Source organism: Urtica dioica, chromosome 8, assembly GCF_054948205.1.
Source record: "Urtica dioica subsp. dioica isolate 48M chromosome 8, U.dioica_male_clone48M_v1_H2, whole genome shotgun sequence".
NCBI classification, from domain to species: domain Eukaryota; kingdom Viridiplantae; phylum Streptophyta; class Magnoliopsida; order Rosales; family Urticaceae; genus Urtica; species Urtica dioica.
The window spans coordinates 39,119,923-39,126,233 of NC_142763.1; positions in this window are offsets into that span (position 1 = coordinate 39,119,923).

Here is a 6,311-nt window from a genome sequence, read left to right on the forward strand (position 1 = left end):
TAGTGTGTTGTAACGGTTCTTAAACGACGCATCTACAAGCAAGATCTCTCCGGGTCGTACACTTACCACAAGTGTAGAATGCTCCCACTAAGTGATCAACCTTCACTTGTGTTCCACATATATGATTTCAGATTCAGCTACCCAGGCATGAACCAATCATCAACCAGTTTTAGTTCACTGCTCGAGCTCAGATGTCGTGACTCAGTTCGATACGGAGACTATGGGTTGATGAATGTTTGATAAATTTTAATATATAATAAATAACGCTTTCGATTCGAATAACTTATAAATGTCAAAACTTTATTTTATTAATAGTTCAGCGAGAATTTACAAAAGTATCTTCTCGTGGGCAAGAATTCCTAACAGCAAGAACATCCACTATCAAAATATCAGTCTTCTCTGGAAGATGTACAAAGAGAAGTATAAGCAATATTGACACAGTGATTAGCTTTAGTCTTCCAGACTGTGTGAGTGTAAGGAGACTGCACAACCTGATGACAATAGGAGAATTGAGGTCAGTGAAGATTTCTCCAACAAAGATGATAACAAAAAAGATGGATATGACCACGACGTCCACAATAATGACAGATTCAACGAGATCTGTTGACATGAGACCTTATTGATCTAGAGATTTACACTCTCTACCAATTATCATATAGATTGTATATTTGAACCAGATTATCACTTATTGGCTTTGGTTTAAGCTATATTGGCCTTCCCTTTGACCTCTTTTACCTTGGTGAATAGCCATGAGCTTTTTAGCATATATAAATTGTGTACCTGGTATTTTCAATGAGATTAGAAGGGTTTTTCCTTTTTTGATCTTCTTTTTCTCATCATGACCTACCATCGGCATGGTACTGGAATTATCACAATTGTTGTTACCAATAGTCCTATATCTTTCTTCTTGACGAATGACTAAATAAACCGATTGGGACCTTTTGTGGGTGTAAATAATTCATTCAATCCCATGAGGAAAGTCCTCACATAATAAATTTGAAGATATAAAAGGCAAGTTCTTAAATGTCGCGACCAGTATAACCGTTACATGCAGAACTAGGTAAAATATTGCTAAGCTCCTCCCAAATAGACTTCTTCTTGATGAAAAGCATCGTTTGATTCGTGATCTTTAGATTTGTTAGTTCATGTCGGAATTGAAAATCGTTTGATTCTTCTGTATATGGAGTTTAATTTGATTCTCCAAACATAAATCTTGATGAGATTATCTTTGACACTGGATTAATAATTCACGAGATCACCGTGTTATTGCTCGGAACCTATGCAATCAACAAATTAAGACCATAGAGACAGTCAAATTTTTAATTGAACTAGCGATGAATCCCTAATAATTCTTCACTAAAAAGCTAAATGATCATTGGTGGATTCCAAGACATATAGTTGTCGCCTATGCGTAGTTGAGACCAATTGCATGGATTGTCTCAATAGTGTGATAGAATTACAGATTTGATGGATAACATCATCAAGTAGTTCCTCTGATGACGTAGAAAAACAGAGAGCCTGACCAACTAACGAGCTAGAATTCTCATTTACCGTATTTGGACTAAAAAAGGGTATTCGTCTCGTTCATACTTCTACAATTTTTCTGTTATAAAACCGGGATTTGTTAATTGAATCGTTGCATTAACTAAGAGTCTAACATAACTAACTATAACTATAGTTAGCTTCTACACTAACTCTAATCAATATTATTAATAACAATGTCCAATATGAATTAGCAAGATCTTATTAACACACTTTAATTAATTTTTTTTAATGAATGAACACATGTATTATTTAATTTCCACATTCTTATATGTGTATATATATATTTATATACATACACACACACATATATATATATATATATATATATATATATATATATATATATATCGGGTTATACTAAGACTCTAGCCTAGCTTATTCTCGTTCATATAGTGCCTCAGCGTTTCTGTGCGTGGTGCTTATGAGAATTAGTGTATATACTCGACCTAAAATATCAAATATTTTGTAATTTTTTGTAATATTTTTTTAATTTAGTCCAAATTTATATAATTATTTTTAAAATATGCCTCTTTAAAATTTTTAATATATATTTTTCGTCATTAATCTGAAGTTACGGATCCGCTTTTGTATGTGACTGTGGTGTGAAATTATGTCTTATTCCTTATTTCCTACAGCCTAAACGTGCAAATACATACATATATATATATATATATATATATATATATATAATAATAATAATAATAATAATAATAATAATAATAAAAAAAGAACACCACCACTCTCACTTTCATCCTAAGGTCGTCACGTGACATCGTCAGGCGGCGACACCTGACGTCTTTAATTTTTTTCTAGAATTTTTTTTTTCAGAATTTGTTTTAGAATAATTAATTTTTTTTTTTCATAAAAAAATCAAAGTAGTACACGTGCCGGTTTTATTTATTTTTTTTTAAGAATTTTTTTTCAGAATAATATCAAATTGGTAAAAAAAAATTATCATTAGATAAATAAGTTCTTTAATTGCTCTTTTTTAGTGTTTTAACATAATTTCTTAGTTCTTTTTTGCTTTTTAATTTTCTTTTTATTTTTCATATTCACAGATGGGTATTTTCTTCGACTAATTATAATTTTTTTACTAAATATTAATATGTTAACAAAAATTAAGAAAACAAATTTGGATGACCAATTTTTATAAAGTAAAATTTTAAAATAAATGGAAAAAAAATGATAAAAATATTAATTAAAAGAAAGATAAACCGGGAAATTGTTCGCTCAAGACGCATATCTTCAAATAGAACTTTATTTTCTTCGATATCTCTCTGTACTTTTTCCTTTCTCTTGAACTTTTAAGCACTTTTTTATAACTTCGAATATTGTAAAATCAATTATATTATAAAGATATAAATAGGAGACCAATTTTTTTTTTGTGGATTTTGAATATTGTAAATTCAATTATATTAAGAAGGAGTATGTAGGAGAACAAAATACTATATTAACATTATAAAAAACCGTTGATATCTCAGTATTTTATCATTACAAATTTTAACGTTATAAGACCAAATTCTTAACAATTTCAACGTTAAATGTATGGATAGTCCTAAGAAACTGAATGAGCCTTATTTCCCCTATTTGTATATATATTTGGCAATTTATCCACATTTTTAAAGCAATTTATCCAAATTTCTATAACATAGATGATAAAGAGAAATTTTCTCCCACTTTCATCCAGAAACCCACACGTGACGGCTTTTATTTTTTTTTTTCTTTTCTTTTTCTCCATCTCTCCACGCTCATTATGGGTATAACACGGCTGATCAACTTGACAATGTCATTCTTATCCATTTTAAAATGGGAAAGACAAATTCTAGAAAGAGCGTTGTATAGTTCGCCCATGTGATCGAGTTTATATGTATAATTGTATATATATACATATATAGTCACTGATAAAGTAAAATTACGCAATATTGCATTTGCATATGTGAGATACCAATAGGATTTCCTTCACATAGTCTGTCCAACTTTAATAATTTTGAAAATAGCAAAAGCCATAAATCAAACGGCCGTGCATGTGGATATAGCAAAAAGAAAAGAAAGAACCAACTGATTATTATTATTATTATTATTATTATTATTATTATTATTATTATTATTATTATTATTATTATTATTATTATTATTATTATTATTATTATTATATATATATATATATATATTGATGTCAGAAAATAGATATAATAATTGTCTCGACGATTTTACAATAAATGTCAAACATGCTATCAACTATGCTAAGTATAAAGATCAGACTATTCTTATACTAGACGAATCTCAATGCAAGAAGCAATTGTTAAGGGGTTCCATCCAAAAGAAAATATAATGAAGACCTATTTTTTATCCAATCTGTCTGTAGAAAAAATGTCCTCTCTTTTCATATCCGGGTCTTCACTTTTTATAAAGGGTTCAATGTGGACGTGGATTGATCAGACCCACATTCGTGATAACCGTTCGGTATGTGACAAGTAACACTCTCGTAACCACTTGAAGGTAACTAAGTTGGTTATTGGTGCTTACGTGACCCGCGTAAGCCTGTTCGATTTGACTAGTCTTTTATTACCGAGGGTTTCTCCATGTTTTAAGGTTATGCTATTCGGTATTAGAAACTTAGGTTATGTTCATATTTGTTTCTCAGTACATGAAACCTCAAACTATATCTTGTTAGGTGTTTTATAGTTGTTCGATGTCATGAAATTCCAAACATAACACTCTCCTCCAATTTCTTAGTATTTTTAAATCGTGAAAAACTTTATGTGCTTGGTATCTTCAAACAATGTTGAACGTTCGAGGTTGTATCTCGAGTATTATAACTAAGAAACCATTTGGTATTGTCCTCGTGGTGGGTCAGAAAATACCTTGTCTCGGATTTTCTTAGCGAGAGCCACACCACCGTTGTGATTCCCATAGATTCCTTTGTGTACCTCTCTAAGGACATAGTCGGCATCTTCTTCATTTACACACTTCATGAGCAGCGTGGAGAATCTCCGTTTGTATAGTGAATTACCTTGCAAAGTGTACCGAGCAATTCTGAATTTCAAGTTATTTGCCTCGATTTTGTTTGAAGGAAGGATTTCATATTTAAGGAATTGGATGATCGGTGTCATCCATGATCCATTTTCTTCAATCATGTGCATGTCTGTGTTGCAGATACTCGAGGGACTAATGTCAATGATTGGCTGCTCTAAAGTGCCTTCAGCCAAACTGGACCCGAGTTTGGCGAGGAGATCTACCTTGACATTTTTCTCTCTCGGGAGTTGTTTGAACTTCACTTGCTCGAATGCTTCTGCTATGCTCTTTTTTGGTGGCATATTGTATCATGCTCTCTCCTTTGACCTGGTATTCATTTTTTATTTGATTAACTATCAGTTGAGAGTTCGTTTGATTACTACCAGTTGAGAGTCCGAATGGACAATAATTTTTTTTATATTACAGAATTTTGCTATCTCTACCCCATAAATAACTGTTTCACATTCAGCTTCATTATTAGAAGCTTTGAATTTGAAACATAGAGAAATGCTTACTTGATAGTCATTTAGGGCTGACAAGACCATTTCGGCTCATGATCCATAGATGTTCGCTGCTCTATTGACATACAGTTCCCCATCGGTGCTTCAACTCGTAGATATGTGAATTCTTCTAAAAATCAGTAACCGCCTACCCCTTTATTTCTGGCCTAGGGTGGTAATCGATTTCATACCGGGTGAGTTCGATTGACCATTTCATTAGTCGACCAAATGTGTTTGGCTTCTGTAGAACTTTTCGGAGAGAAAAATTTGTTAATATCCTGATCGGATGTGCTAGAAAATAATGACGCAATTTTCTTGAAGCCGTTAATAATACTAGCACCAATTTCTCCAGCTCGAGATATCTTGTCTCGGCATCTTCCATTCGGTGGCTCGTGTAGTATACAGGCAGTTGGATTGACTTTCTATTTATTATCAATGCCAAACTGACTGGATGTTTTGACATGGCTAGGTATATGTCGAGTGATTCTCGCTGTTGCACTTTCACGAGTTGAGGTGGCCATGCGAGGTATTCCTTCAACTTATTGAAGTCCTCATTGCATTCTTTGGTCCATTCAAAATCATACAATCCTCGGAGGCGATCAAAGAATCGGACACTCTTATCCGTTGATTGAGAAATAAATCCCCCAAGTGCAGTGATCGACCCTGTCAAATTTTGCACTTCTTTTATGCTTCGTGGAAGTTTCATGTCGAGGAGAGCCCTGATTTTGGTTAGGTTGACTTCAATCCCCCTTTCATTTACAATTTGCCGAGGAATTTTCCAGCAGAAACACCAAAAGTACATTTTAATAGGTTAAGATTCATCTGATAATGTCTAAAAATACTGAATGTAGTTTTTAGGTTGGTAACGTGGTCGATCGCTATTTTACTTTTGAGTAACAAATCATCAATATAAGCTTACATAGTTATTCCTAATTGTTATGCAAACATTAGGTTAACCAGTCTTTGGTAGGTAGCACCGACGCTTGTAGATTAAATGGCATGACTTTACAGTAGTACAAGCCTTGGTCAGTAAGGAATGCCGTAAGGTCTTCTTCCGGACCATACATTGAGATTTGATTGTATCCCAAATGTGCATTCATAAAGCTTAATAATTCATGACCAGTTGTAGCATCGATTAGCTGGTCAATTCTCAGCATCGGAAAACTATCATTTGGGTAATCTTTATTCATTTTAGTAAAATCTATGCAAGTCTGCCATTTTCATTTTGATTTTTTTTAACCAAAACGGGAT